Raw genomic sequence first — 15,714 nt, forward strand, 5'->3', positions numbered from 1 at the left:
CCTCTGTGAACTGGTGGCTCTCAGACCAGATCTGGCCCCTCTGAAGAAGGTCCTGTACTTCCACGAGATCCAGCTGGTTTATCCGGTCCGCAAAGACCAGGAGAGAGACTTCCAGTATGGATAAAATTTGAGCTGTTATTGTGTTATTGGTTTTTGTAAAATCATGAAATCATGAAATATGCTCCGATGTCCCTGCAGAGTTTCACTCTCCATTGTCTTTTTGGTCGCTGATCAACTGGGAGGTGGTGATATGATAACAATTGTAAGGTTTCCTACATTCATAAAGCTTGCAGCCTGGAGCACTGCAGCAGGAATATGGCCACAATGTGAAAATGATCTATTGTTAGTGAAGTTACAACAGCGGAATACATTTTGAAAAATGCCTTGGTTCTTCAAGTACAACATTGCCATGCAGAAAGGAAGGAGTTCAGACCTGACTCTTTAACTAGTAGATGGATCGATAGTGGTCCTTACGGAACAACAGGGTTTAATTAAACTGAACTGGTTTGAATTTCTATTCGTCACCTGATGTGCCCCTTAGGGTACTGACTTCAAACAGGGTACCCCCCTCTTGCTAACCGTGGCTTAATGCTGAAAACACGTTCTCTAACTGCCGTGGGGCATCTCACAGTAGTCCATATAAAGGCCAACATGCAGCATAGCTGGCAATGATCAAGAGAAATATAAAGACAAAAGTTTGAAGAAAAAGGTGCCTTTCATGTGCTGCCGGACTGTACTGTATGTTTAGCTTGACCAGAGGCCCTTATAATAATAAGGAAAGAAAGATCAGCAAAACAAGGGTCAGCAGGATTTAGTTTTATGAATTCAGAGCCAAACTTAGTCACAATATTTATTCATTCATCCATCAGTATGATGACATAAAACATTTGTAGTCATTTTTGTCTGTTTATGAAATCTGGTTGGGATGATTTTGTGGCAATTACTATCAAATGCAGGGAACATCTCAGTGTTTCCCCAGTCTTTGTCTCAATTACCCCCTTTCTTTTTTAATGTCACCACTTCTACCTTTGACCCCAAAGGAAGAGGCCTGCCAGGATTGTCAGACGACCACACGTGCCTGGGTGTCAGAGGTGAGGCCTCATGGGAGGGGGTTGATGTCAACATCAGGCAAACTGAAGACACACCAATTTGTCACAGTAACAGTCTCTGACAAGACACCAAGACAAATCAGCTGCTACTGATTGCACTTAGTTTGACTGTCGATGGGTCTGGAGTTATAGACTTTCATTGGTGGTGGTGGTAGACCTTCTTCAAGCTAAGAACTTAACCCTGACATCACCTCCTATAAAACTAATTTCTAAAGAGTTTCAGATTTTCAGGAGTTCTCAAAATGTTGTATCTGACATCTTCATGTTAACCCATTCAGCTACAACTGTTTGCTTCAGCTATGGACATAATCAGCATAGGAAGCTAAATGACTTATGATGTTCCAGGAACAACAGCAACATGGTAATATCAGAACATGCTTCTGACCATTTGAATAGTTTGATAAAATATTAAAGGCTAAAGATAGATAAGAGGATCAATACCGATATCTCTGTGTTATGTATAGAGCCGGATTTAGGACATGTTAGCCGAAAGTAATACACATAGACCAAAGTCAATCAACACATTTATACCATGACCATGCTCATTGACTATATCTGGCAACTCGCACTATTGTAGAAGATAATGCAAAAACTGCCCTGGTTGGGTAGATAAATTAAATATAGCTCCACATACATAAACCCAAAAGTCACAGATCATCTGTTTTTCATTTGTGTTTATGTACATGAAGTTCAAACATGTAAATGTTGGCTTTGGAGGAGGTAATTTGTTATTTTTTTCATTTACTGATGTTTTGATGAAGATGTTTACCCTGTTTTCAGTCTTATGCAAACCAAGGCTAACCATGTCCAGTCTCCAGCTATGTGCCTAAAACAAGACTATGATACCTTGGCATAACTGGAATAACAAATACTAAGATGTTATGTAAAAGTAGAACAAGAAATATGGTGAGCACAATATGGTGAGCACACTCAGTAATGCGAACTGAAGCAAAGTTCACATTACTGTATGTTTAAGTGTACTGGTTCAAAAAATGTTTTTTTTGTTTGTCATCTCTTTCCAAAATGTTGCATTGTTTAAAACCAAATTTCACCAACTGCCCAGACAGACTCACACCAAAGAAACAGTATCAGCAAACAGATGTGGATATCTTAGTCTACAGAGACCTACAATGGTGGCAGAAACTTGAGCCTGATAAGCATTCTAACAGGCTGGGTTTTAACTACTTGGACAGATAAGGCATAGACTAGCAAACGGTTTCCAAGGGGTTTGTCACCCCCTTAAGACACACACCCACAGACCCCCACACACAGATCAGACTGTATACAGTACATTGGCTCAGCGGGCTTTGGCTGTTCAACATTATGTTCAAAACAAGACACTATATAAATATATGTTCAACAATCAAAAGTATACTGCCCTGGTCTTAGTATTGTGATTCATCCAACATCCAACACAGATATCAATAATTGGAGTTTGCAGCAGTACAACTATCTCAGGCTCTAACAGCTAGCATGCATCACCATGATGGACATCCACCTCCTAATAAATAAAATGCAATAGAGATGGCTCTTAAATGTCTAAATGCCATACTGCAATGAACATGTTTACAGGCCTGTAAAGCAATCCTAACTCCCGGGGTAATCTTCATTGCAGCCGCCTGCCTTCAGTGAGAGCACACTGTGTGATTCAAGTGTGCAATCCACTAACCTTTACTATTAATGTCTCTACTGAGCACGGAGGAAGGGGAGGTATCATTAAAACCATGCTGGAAGAGTTTGACCCAAAGGTAGAAGGGGTGATGGTGGCGGCAGGAGCCTTATATATATATACTGTATATATATATATATATATATATACTGTATATATATATATATATATATATATATATATATATATATATATATATACGTATATATATATATATATATACGTATATATATATATATATATATACGTATATATATATATATATATATATATACGTATATATATATATATATATATATATATATACGTATATATATATATATATATATATATATATATATACGTATATATATATATATATATACGTATATATATATATATGTGTGTGTGTGTGTGTGTGTGTGTGTGGAAAAATGGTGCTAAAGAAAGTAATTGCAGCGCAGTGAGATTGGTGAGACCAGGTTTATCCACATGTCAAGGCATCTCTTGTGTAGGAAGCAAAAGGGAAAGTCTTGCTGTATATCATTTACTTCATTGTGACGCAAGACTTTCCTCATTCACATGCAACAGTCACACAGATTTTTATTTATAAAGAAGCCGAACCCTGAAAACGCAGCGCCTGAAAACGCACTTTTTGAAAATGGGTCTCAGGGTGAAAAATCCGAAAACGCAGCTGTCCCGTTTCCGTGTGGACAGCGAATCCGCATACTTTCCGAAGCGATGATGCCATCCCCCCACCCCTCGACCTCTTGCCTTCGACCTCTGAATCCCGTGACGTCTCATAACAACAACAACAACACTCGCGGACTACATGCTCGTGTTCATGCCGCAGAAGACATTGAGGCTTTCTTGCAACTTACTCGCCTTGTAGTTGAGTGTGAGTCGCAGCAGCAGTTCGGCCTCATTATCAGTCCACACAAACGATTCTGGTTTCCTTGCAGTAGACATTTTTCTCTTCTTCTTGTTGTGTTCGGTTTCTCTGTCTACTGTCTATTTGTTTACAGCATGCAAACTTTATGCGCATGCTCCGTCTCTTCTTCTCCGTTTTTGGTGAACTTCAAGCGACACCTATAGGCCTGGAATATAAACTACAGCATTTTCGTCCATTTTCAGTGGATCCGTATGGACCCAAATATTCTTGAAACGATGCAGAGAAAGACGGAGGAAAAAAAGATTGTTGTCGTCCGTGTGGACGGCCCCTTAGTTACTGAAAAGAAATGCTACTGATACAATGAATCTGACAATTTAAAGGCTGCAGCTGGATAATACATATGAATTTGAATTTATTTTTCATTAGTGAGTCAGAGAACAGGAACATCCTCAATGACAGCAGATTCCTGTCAATTTGAGAAGTGCATATAATTACTATTAAAGCTGCAAGCAGCAATGAACGGGCCCTCTCTCCACGCATGTTTGTGCGTCTCGTCATGATATACATGCATACCTAATTTCTTTCATGTATGTGCATGCAGGAAGTGTGATTGAATGACATGAGGCTTACTTCCTGTGTCCAGTGGGTGGCGCTACAGATATGACACAGTATTGATGCACTGACAAATTCAGGGTGACACCCTCTACATGTTTGAGCAATTTGGCTGAGATTGGAAATTGTATGTAGAAGTTATAAGGAATTGATGGTTTATGGCGAATCATCAAAATGGACGGCACTGCCCCGCCCACCAGGTATGAAGGAGGCAAAAGCTTTTGATAACTTTTCATCTTCAACATCTGAGGATGATACTGAGTCAGTGTGACGTCTGTGGTGTTAAATCTATAGGAGGAGTTCATAAAAGTATGAGGCATAGATATGGGGAAAATCTAGGCAAAAATCTAAATTGCAGACTTCCTGCTTTACTGAGGGTATGGGTCCAAGAGGGTTTTTTGCATACCGAATTTCGTTAATGGATGTGCATGTAGGAGGCAAGGCATTACAGTAGGAGGTGCTGTAGAGTCCCCTGGCCACACCCGCACCCAATTGCAATGCAGTATTGCAATTTTCGCCAGATGTGACATATGTTCCAAATGTGGTGACTTTTGGGGTATGTTCAGGACTCCAATAGTGCAGTCGAAGTGGGAGAATGAAAAGAAAAATTAAAGCTGCAAGCAGCAATGAACGGGCCCTCGCAGTCCATGCATATGAGGGCATACTGCTGTCGGGGCTTGTTCATGCATACCTTCCATTGAGGAAGTTTTTCCTTTCTAATTCGGTTGCCTGCTCCTGCCAGTATTAGATAATGTACACTGAAGTCAGAAGAACTCCTAATGAGAGGACTACACTGTATGGCCCTACAGACTCGTAAACAGAGGTTTGTATCCATTGCAAGGCAGCACTGCCCACTGGTGGAGAAAGCCTGAATGAGCAATCAAAAGTGTAGGCAGTCAAGCCGTTCTTTCGTCATTTGGCAATAAAAACGCCACCTATTGGCTGATTTGTGCCGAATTTTGCAAAAACCATCATCAGGCCATGGAACACAATTAGCAAAAGTTTAGTGGTAATGGGTAGAGATGCACCGATCAGGATTTTTGGGGCCGATCACCGATCACCAAAAGCAGTATCAGCCGATCCCGATATTGCCGATCACCGATCACAGTGTCAAATCAATAAATGATTCTATATTGTTGTCTTGTGTAACTTTCATATATTTAATTAATGATTCTTCTTACACATCATTGACATTGTATTATTAAGAATAAAAGTTAGGAGATGAGAAAGTATCATGAATTGACCACAGTTTTATTGCAGGCTGAGGCAATGTGCAATATTTCACACTCTAGAGACTCTCTTAGAGACAACTTGGACTCAGCTTACATAGAGTAACCGTAGATTACTAGTGGGAATGCATGCAGTCAGGGTGGGAATTTTGTCATTTTAGGGGCAAGTCCATTTGGCCTGCACTTTTGTTTTCAGGGGCACCAAGGCCACATGACAGGGCACAAAGGCCACTGAGTAAAATTTGTTGATTTACCTTTCAGACTGATACCATAAGATCCTAATTTATAATAAGACATGGATTATGTATTAACACATTTTCTAATACCAAAATCAAGTTAAAGTTACATTATAAAGTAGTTTTTGTCAAGTAGGGTTAGGGTGAGGTGATTTTTGTGACACCACACTGAATATTAGTGTTATTGAATATTTATCCCAATAGAAATTCCCCAAAATTATGGCAAAGCACATTTTTTCCAAACAAAAAATTGTAGAATAACAGCAGGAGACCACTGATGTGTGGTGTGATTTTGGTGGCACTACACTCTGAATAAAAGTTATTGAATTTTTTTGTAGTTTCTCTTTTCAGTGCTGCACTTTGTAGACGGTCCCTGCGCCCTCGTCTCACAGCCGGCTGATCATACAGACCAGAGTTAATGTCCAGACGCTCGTTTAGATGAAAATACGGTTCTAGCTCGTTGTCTTCCTCACTAAGGTAGGAAAGAGCCGTCGTTTGTGTTTTAACAAGGTTTCACTTATGAGTTATTGATCCGGGAAGTTCGAATCTGTGAATATATTTCCAACTTTACCGGACTAAATCCTACCACATAAGTCAGTTACGTATCATGTCAAAACCGGCTGCGCTCGCTCGCTGTGCTGTAAGTTTCGTACTTCTGTTTTGAGAAGCTGCTGCTGTATGAGATGCTTTCACGTGAGATCATCGTGATGATGAGACTCCATCTGCGCGAACCGCGGACTCACTGAAGTTACTGTGAGTGACTACTGTGCACTCAGGTGGCTGTTAATTAAAGGCAAGCCCGCTACGCTGACCGGGCCAGGGGCACAGAGGCCACTGTGTCTGTACGATGAGTTTTTTTTTCACGCTGCATCAAGGCCAAAGTGTGGGGCAACAGCAGCCATGGCCGCCGTGAAATTCCCACCCTGCATGCAGTCAATGCACTGTCTCTATATTGAAACGTCATCTGATCGGCCTGATTTATCTATTTTGAGAACTCCGATCAAAACTCGGCCAATTGCGATCGGTTGCCGATCGATTGGTGCATCTCTAGTAATGGGACAGTATTTCGTCAAGATATGTAAGACTGTCTATTTTGACCACAATGAGCAGGAAATTATTGTTCTATATCTTGGGCGTTTTTTGTACTACCACAATACTTTTTGTCTTTTTGTCAAGAGTGTCCACAGGCACTACATGAAAAGTTTGGTGCAAATCGGCCAAATCGCCTAGGAGGAGTTTGAAAATTCATTGTTTCGAAAAGTTCATTGCTGGTGTGTGAGTAACAGGGGCAAGTCTATACCACCCCTATAAATTTCAGTGGCATAAGTGTTATGGTGTGGGCACAGTGCCAAATATTTAAATAGACTTAGACTGCCACCAGAGTGCCACCTAGTAGCGGACTGGTAACACCTTTGACAGCTGTCCTCAGGAGGGCATTGGCAATGATTGTACCAAGTTTTGTCTTAATCCGACCAACCGATGTGGAGATATAAAACTCTTCAATTTAAAGAGTGCCACCTAGTGGTCATCGCCCAATTTTGCACAGAGCCTTAGGGGCTCATGGGGAAGTAATAACCTGAGTTTCATGTCTTTCGGACACACCAATGTGGAGACATGCAGCACTTCCTGTTTGGAACAAAATCTGCAGGAAGTTAACTTGAGTATTCTTTGGAATATCAAAATTATTTTTTAATAACTTTTTGTCAGGAGTATCCACAGATGCTGTGTGCAAAGTTTAGTGCAAATCATTGAAATTGCCTTGGAGGAGTTTGAAAAAGTAGGTTTGTGACATTTTCCTAATTTGCAAAAATTAGTGTAGACATTTGAACCATGACTAAAATGGAGGAAAGACAAGTGTATTCTTTTTTTATATACAATTAGTAATCCCACAAGGGGAAATTCTTTTTTCCACCCCCACAGTGTAGAGGAGATGATGGAGGAGAGGTCAGTGCCTTACTCAAGGGCACCTCGGCAATGCCCAGGACATGAACTGGCATTCTCCAACTACTAGTCTTCATAATACCTTTTTTGATCCAAGTGGGACTTGAACCGGCGACCTTCAAGTCCTGAAGCCAAGTCCCTACGGACTGATCTATTGTTAAGACTGGGGAAACTTGGAAGAGGTAGCTAAACTTTGAAGGTATCAAACAGAAAAAATCCTGTCTCCTCTCTTCAGGCCTCTCAATAGACCCCTTCACAGATTGTAAACATCCGGGTGGGCGGGGCGATCACTGGAGGCAGAAGAAACATTTGAACACAGTGGCTAGCTAGCTAGTATCGTACACAAAATGGCTAAAGAAGGTGAGAATGTATCGCATTATGTACAGACACTCACTGTACGGGATAGGGAGTGTTATTTAAAAAAATTGACCTTATCAGATGGGACCATCTTGACCGACCCTTACGCGCTCACTCAATGGAAAGACGACGTGACAGGTTTACCCTCCGTTGAATGGCCGGAGATTTACACTTACTTCATAGAGAAACCAAGCGTCTACAGTAAAGAAAAACTTAGGGCGTATAAATCACTAGATGCCTACAACTATGTCCTAAATGGTCATGTCCAAGACTTGCAATACAAAGATATATCAGATGAGTTTTGTGTTGTGCGAGCCGAAGTTTTACCCAGCCAGCGCCAAGGCCACAAGACAACGATGTACCAGGCTTGGGTTATCGTGAGTCGAACAAACAACTACGTCTTCACTGCAAACTGCACTTGCATGGCTGGGTAAGTAACTTACATCTCATGTTTTCTAGCCTATTTTCACATCATGTGTTTAGTTATTGTGATGGTAGCCTATAGCACAGGCCAGAAACAGTAAGATAATTAACAGGCATTGCAGTTTAGCATTTCAATGTTAGTCGTTGTTATGCTCTATAAACATGTTAGCTATCACTCAGTTAATTTTCTATCTGATATTGCAGCCTAGGATCCTGTTGCAGTCATTCAGCAGCCATACTATTTAAGGTGGAGTTGTATGTTAGGATGGGGAGAACAGCACAGCCAGCAGTCACATCAGGAGAATGCCTCTGGAAAGGGACAAAGAGAGAGGTCAAACCAGCCAGGCTTAGTGACATCAAATTCCAGAGGCCTTCGACAGGAAAGTTGACAGCAGCCTCAGCCAAAGTCAGAAAGTTCAGTAGCAGTGCAGGAGGTACCAGTATTAGGGTCTGGCCAGTCATGATCATTGTCAGAGTGTGTGGGAGGGACGGAGGGAGATGGGAAAAGGAAGGGAAGTGACAGGGAAGGATGAAGGGTGGGAGAAAGGTAGAGACACAGAGGGAGAGCAGGAAAGGGAGTGAAAGGGTAGGAGAGATAGGGAGGGAGTGAAAAGAGAGGAGACAGAGTGAAAGATAATAAGAGAGAGTAAAAGAGATGGGAAATGGGGGAAGAGAGGGAGAGAGAGAAAGAGTGAGTGAAAGGGAGGGGAAATGGAGGGAGAGCAAGGGGAAATTGAATGAAAGACAGACAGAAGGAGAGAGAGGGAAAGGCAGGGAACATGGAGAGAGTGAAATTGAAGGGAAATAGAATGAGAGAAAGGGATGGGATGGAGAGAGAAAGTGGAAGGGAGGAATTATTGAGAGGGAGAGAGAGAGAGAAACATACACACACAGAGTTCTGAGTAAATAATGATTGTCATTACTTGAGGTTTAAGTTTACTTTCAAGTCAAGTCATACTTTTCACTTCTGACTCAGTACAACTTTACATACAGAAAAAATAGACAAAAAAGAAAGGTAGTCTGACGCAGGTTTGCAGTGTAGTATCTGTATCAGGGTCTGTGTTAGTGTGAAGCAGGTTTAAAGATTCAAAAGAGCTGTATTTAACACATAAATCCATTAGTCTACAGTACACCAAATACAACCAATGATAGCATGTTCATGGTGCTATATTAATATAATCCAAGATAATGCGTTTTTTTCCTTCCTCTTCCTCTAGAACTCACAGATGAAGATATCCAAGAACTCCGCTTGATTTCCCCTGACGCTGCCATTCTAACCAGCATGGAGGACAGTGAGACTGACACTGCATCAGAGTGTGAGCTAGAAGAGGATCTGCTGGAGGAGTTGCCAGAGCCACTCTCTGCCATGTACGACCCCACACTCCAACAGCAGAACCAAGTTGGCATAGCTGAGAAATGTGAAGAGGCTTACCTCAACATGAAGCGCAACATCCACCCTGACCAGTGTGAGAGACTAGAAGCGAAAACAAAACAGCAGGCAAAGTCCCAAGACTGGCACACTCACAGGGAAGGCAGGATTACCAGCACAACATTTTATAGTGTGTGTACAGGTAATGGTGACCATTTTTTCGAAACCACCCTGAAGAAAATCATGCACTATGATGACACCAACATACAGGTTCCAGCTGTTGTGTGGGGAAGAGAACAGGAGGAAATGGCTAGGGAGTGCTACGCCAAAGAGGTCAACAAAATTCACAAGAATGCAAAGGTTAGCCTCTCTGGTTTTGCGATACGGCCTGATGAACCCCACCTTGGCGCATCTCCTGATGCTAAAGTAGTATGTGACTGCTGTGGGGAGGGGGTGGTGGAAATCAAGTCTCCATATAAGTACAGGGAAGGCCTACTGGAGGTCACTGATGATTTCTGCCTTGACCAAAACTATGACCTAAAGAAAACGCACCCCTACTACTACCAGGTTCAACTACATATTCATGTCTGCAATGTAAAATATTGTGATTTTATTGTGTGGACAATTCCAGAGATGATTGTGAATCGCATCACAAGAGATGAAGAGCTCTTGCAGAAGGCTTTACCTATAGCAAAACAGTGTTATTTCTCTTGTATCTTGCCAGAACTTCTGACCCGCAGCCAAGACCCTGCCCTTAAACCACCAGTTTCTTGTAACACATGCAAAAAGCCAGAGTTCGGAAAAATGATCAAGTGTGTGATGTGCAAACATAGCTTCCATTATGATTGTGTACAAGTTAAAAGGAGGCTGAAGAACTGGCACTGCAGTCTGTGTAGATGAACTGTACACCTGACCCATCTGCATCCATCTAAACAGGGCAGTTTAGAGGGAGGGGGTAGGAGGGAGTGGAGGAGAGGGACGAGAGCGAGGGGGGAGGGGGGGGGGGGGTGAAGAGGAGTGGATTGAGAGAGAATGGGGGTTCAGCATAAAGTCTAGATTGCTGCATTGATCCCACATTCGGCTAGTGCACACAGCAGAGTAACTTTGTGAGCCAATAGTCCTGATTTGTTTCATGTACCAGTCTATAACTATACCTGTCTAGATTGCTGCATTGATCCCACATTCGGCTAGTGCACACAGCAGAGTAACTTTGTGAGCCAATAGTCCTGATTTGTTTCATGTACCAGTCTATAACTATACCTGTATATAATTTGCACTTGTATTTACACTTTGCACTTGTATATATGTTTCTATTTCTGGACAATGAATTAAGACAATACTTTTTCTTTGATATTACTTACCTATCTGAAATACAGTTACTGATGTTGAAATAGTGACATTTAAAATAAGAGGTAGTCATTTGCTGTACATTAAATGAAGACACTGTAATTCGATTTGAGTTTTATTTGATGATTATTTCAATCTTCTTAAATTCTTATCCCAAACAATCATAACAATGAAGTATAACAATTATCACAATCTAGAAAAAAGCTCATAGTATGAAAGGTTTCTCAAAAGGAGCAGTGTAGAAAAGTGAACGAGTAAAAAAAGCATTTATGTTCTGAGTTCATAGTTTTACTGACACAATACATTTCATACACGTTACTCTATTTTGGCACTACAGATTTGCAGAAATTCGTCAGGGCACCACAAACAATCACCATATCATCCAACAGGCTAATTTGGGAAATTGGAATAACAGAATGCAAAATTTTGAAACTCTTCCATCTGCTTATAACTCTCTCTACATGTATTCTCACACGTGCCAGTTGTCTTGATGAGTCTACTTCACATGCCGGTAACTGACTCTTTCCTTTAGTGAAACTTGGTACACGCAAGGTGGCACCATATGCAGCAAGTTCATCCCTGATCAAGAATCCCCTGTCTGCTAAGATTTCATCTCTTGGCTCTAGTAGGTCTAAAAATCCTGATTCCAGTGTTATTTGTTTATCTGACACTCTCCCACCCCAGCCTTTGGACAGGAAATGAAACTGCCCCTGCCGGAGTTATTCCCACCAGGTACTTAACTGTATTATTGTGTTTGTAGTTGGACCAGGTCTGAGCTCTAGCAGTCAAGTTAGTAGGTCTCTCTATGAAAATTTCCGTACAGTCAATTATACACCGGCACCTCTTGAAACGTCGCCTGAAACTTTTTGGCATATTTTGAAGGATAGCCCCCTTTGCCGGCCACTTAATAATAGATTTTAACATTTTTGCCATTACAGGTAGCCAGGATCTTAGAATGTTGGAAACTGTGCCTTCAGAGGCTCTGAACCTATATGCTATATCTCTATTACTGAGTCCCAATCTCAGTTTCATTAGAACCATTAATAAATGATCTTCTAGTGTGAGAGATGCATATAGCTTCTGCACACCACATTTTATTTTACCCATTAACCAATTGAAGAGGACTGAAGTTAACCCAGTGAGAAATAGCAAGTAATTAGCATTGTCTTTGACCGTGGAAAAGGAGAAGTGTGATTTCTGAAGCTCCTCTTTCAATCTTGCATTCTCCTCTCTGAGTCTGTAACAGTCATTTCTCAGGTTACCATATTCAGTACTGAGTTGGTTATACTTCTGACTGAGACTGTTGAAGGCTTCTTGTGGGACCATAGTCTCTTCTGGGTCATCTGCTGTCATTGGAACATCATCACCTGGAAGACATTTGCACAGTGTCTTCAGTGTCAGCGCAATATAATAATAATAATAATTATGTATGACATAGAATACCTAAAACTACAGAATTTATGTTCTCACCATGGCAAGACGCCTCCTCCTGCTTATCTGTCCGAGTATCCCTTTTCCTTTTTCTTTCCAGTCTTAGAGAGAGTGAGACAGAGTTAAAAGCCTGCATACAAGAAGGTAGGGTTAGTCACACAGTTTATAAACCTCAATTTGACAAACCTTGCAATCTTTTCCATAGGCCTGCTACTCTGCCGTCCATAGGAAAAAACAGAGGGAACAAAGTCTGGACTGTTTTCATCTGTAGAAGCCTTGCCTACAAAATAAGATGAAGCTTTATCAGTGTCAGGCAGTCTAAGCTAACGTTAGCATACTGGTTGGTTGGACATGTTAAATTAAGCTACTAAGTTAGTTAGCTACCAAATGTTAGGAATGGCAAGATACACAAGAAAATTATGTATTTAGCTAGTTATCTAGCTAGTAACGTTAGTAGTAATTACCTGATATGAAGTGCGAGCTGCAAACACGAGCATTTTTGATGATTGCCTCCGTCCAGTCTGTTCTTCTGATTGCATTCAGCCATAGTTGTCTTCTGGCTGGCAGGTGGTATACGGTAATATTTTAGATTTAAGCCATTACTCTTTCGGTTCTGGCACCCGACAACACAACAAGATGACACCATGGTAGCACAGATGGCGAAGTCCGGGAGCTACTAACGTTAGCAGTTGCCTCCAAAATCGGTTTGTTTTGCCTCCAGCTGAACACGTGACGTAATCGTGACGTAGGGTCAGAAGGGGTCTATAGCCACTCCCCCAAAACAGATGAATGTAACTGACGGACTACACCAACACCAACTGCCCTATAGCTCGAGCTGGCCAGCTGAGAGAAATGTTAGTAGTTTCTTTCTTTCAACAAGCTCTTTTGGCTCTTTTAGTCTAATACATTTATAAATAAACAGCTCTGAAAAATGCCATAATCATACAAACACAAGCAAAGAAGAGGTCACAAAAGTCCTCAGTCTGAAAGGGCTAAAGTCGTAAAGGATGGAACACACCGGCCCAACCGTTGGACGTCTGAAGCGTTTGGGGAGACTCGGACGAGGTCCCGAAAAAATCTGTTTGGTGTGTTCAGCTGCGTTGGAAGCTTTCAGCATGTGAAGTCTGAGGAGGTTGGCTGTCGGCAGTCTTCTCTGATTGGTTGTGTGCCAGCTGTATGACCATTCTGATTGGCGGTGTGCTAGCGAATCAGCATGGTGTGTGGGAGGGGCGGAATACTGTGTGTGCTTTGTTTTTCCCTGCGCTCTGTTCTGTCATTCCCCGTTTTCATGTTTTGGAGTAACGTTACTGGCACGAGACTAGCTGTTATGTACGTTCAGGACGAATGAATCTGCTTTCATTTGGTTATGCCTCGCTGCATGTATAGTATGCAGCTGTTTTTGTCTGGAATAGTTAAGTTATGTTTTGATCGAAAGTAAAGAGAGTTGCGTGCATAAAGCTCTTGTCGAGCATCTTTTTCACGCTAGCGCAGAACGTACACGCTACTGTAGAGTTGGCAGCACGTCGAAGCAGTGTGTTCAATGCAACTTTTCTGCCGAACGGGTCTGACAAGAGGCAACAGAGTGGTCGAATAAAGGCCGTTGGCTGTTGGTTTCAGTCTGGGCGGTGTGTGGGGGCCTTAACAGTTGTTGCTGAATGAGTCAGTTGCTGCCGCTGCAACTCTGTTCTTTGACTCAGCTTTGTGCTAGCTGGTTAGCTGCTGAGTGAGAGGCTCAGAGACTGTGTACCTTAAGCACAGCACATCATTGTAATTGCTTACAGTATTCAGCAACACAACACCACCAACAGCCACAGTTACCAATTTATTTATTTTTCTTCTTGTCAGAGTACTTGATTTATTAATTGCAGTAACCTAGGAATTCCACTGGTTGGCTGCACTTTGCGGAATTGATCCACTTAGGTTTTGCCATCATTCGTCATCCCCCACTGGCCCCGTTTTGGGTGTAGCACAGCGCAGCACTGCCAGGTAGCTGGAGTTGAGGAATTCCTGCAATAATTACAGAATCCGTGTGACCGCACTTATAGGTATGTGTTATAAACACAACAACAAGAAGTGTTCTCAACTGAAGGATTAGAAGAAGTGCTTGAATTGTTTTTTTTTTTTTGAGATGTTTGCTCTGGTTGTTTTATTATGAAATTAACCAGATGTTATGTTGTTGTTTCGGTGTCTGACTTCCTGTCTGCTCTGTGCTGAATTTGGCAGAAATAGAGGCCTTGCGTATCTGCAATGGAAGGGTCCGGACTGCCAGAGCTGCTACGGAGTTGATACATAGTGCAGCAGAGCCAGTAGAAGTACACACATAGGGCAGAGCGGAGACGGACCGAACACGAATCTGGTGGAATTTAGGGGTAGAACAAATGAGATGCATCTACTCATTTGACTGTATACAGAGCCTACCATTCTCCTCTTCAGTTTTACATTTCAGGTATACTCTAATTGATTTTACTTTAAATGTCTACATGTACAGCATGTGTGAAATTTATTTTTTCCATGAGAGAGGGAAAATGTTTCAATTCCTTTTTTTTTTTGGCCCTTTATTCAAGCATAGGTATACAACAAAATAAAATAAAAAAAATGGTTTAAGCAACTCCAAAACCCACTCACCCTAACACAAACAAAACAAACAAAACGAGAGAAACAACAACAAATAATCAAAAAAAGTTTAACTAACTGGTGGGACAGACAGGCAGACAGACAAGGACAAGAACAAGCAATTGCATAGCGGAAACGGAGAAAAGTGAGATTATGACAGATAGATCAACATCCGAGATATTTTAGAACAATTTAAATCAGAGTCTTAGCCAGCTGTTGGGCTAGAGTGGGAATGGTTTGAGTTTTGGAAGCTTGCAATGGACCTGCATTTAGAACCATGATGTGGATTGTGTGGGTGAAAATACACGAGAGAAAGTGTAGTGCTATGATTATGAGTGTTGTTGTATCTGAATTTAGTGTGTGAATAAAAGGAGTTGTTTGTGAGGAATGGGAAGTAGAGGGGAAAGGGAGGAAAGTGGTAGGGAGGAGTGAAGATAGGGTGATGAGAATATACATGGATTTTTTTACTGTTTAATTTGTAGAAAGGTTATGAACAGATCCCACATA

At 41.6% G+C, this 15,714-nt stretch overlaps 1 protein-coding gene and 1 long non-coding RNA gene across 2 annotated transcripts in view; both read right to left on the bottom strand.

Annotated features, from left to right (window-relative positions):
* sorcs2 (sortilin-related VPS10 domain containing receptor 2) overlaps window positions 1-15,714 on the bottom strand; it is a 582,832-nt gene that overhangs the window by 468,249 nt on the left and 98,869 nt on the right.
* On the bottom strand, window positions 11,322-13,182 carry LOC115590231 (uncharacterized). The gene is made up of 3 exons (XR_003985716.1): window positions 12,781-13,182; window positions 12,634-12,695; window positions 11,322-12,530 (listed from the first exon to the last, which is right to left on the bottom strand). It is a non-coding gene; the product is annotated as an uncharacterized LOC115590231 (long non-coding RNA).

The sequence above is a fragment of the Sparus aurata genome, chromosome 10 (genome assembly GCF_900880675.1).
Source record: "Sparus aurata chromosome 10, fSpaAur1.1, whole genome shotgun sequence".
NCBI classification, from domain to species: Eukaryota; Metazoa; Chordata; class Actinopteri; order Spariformes; family Sparidae; genus Sparus; species Sparus aurata.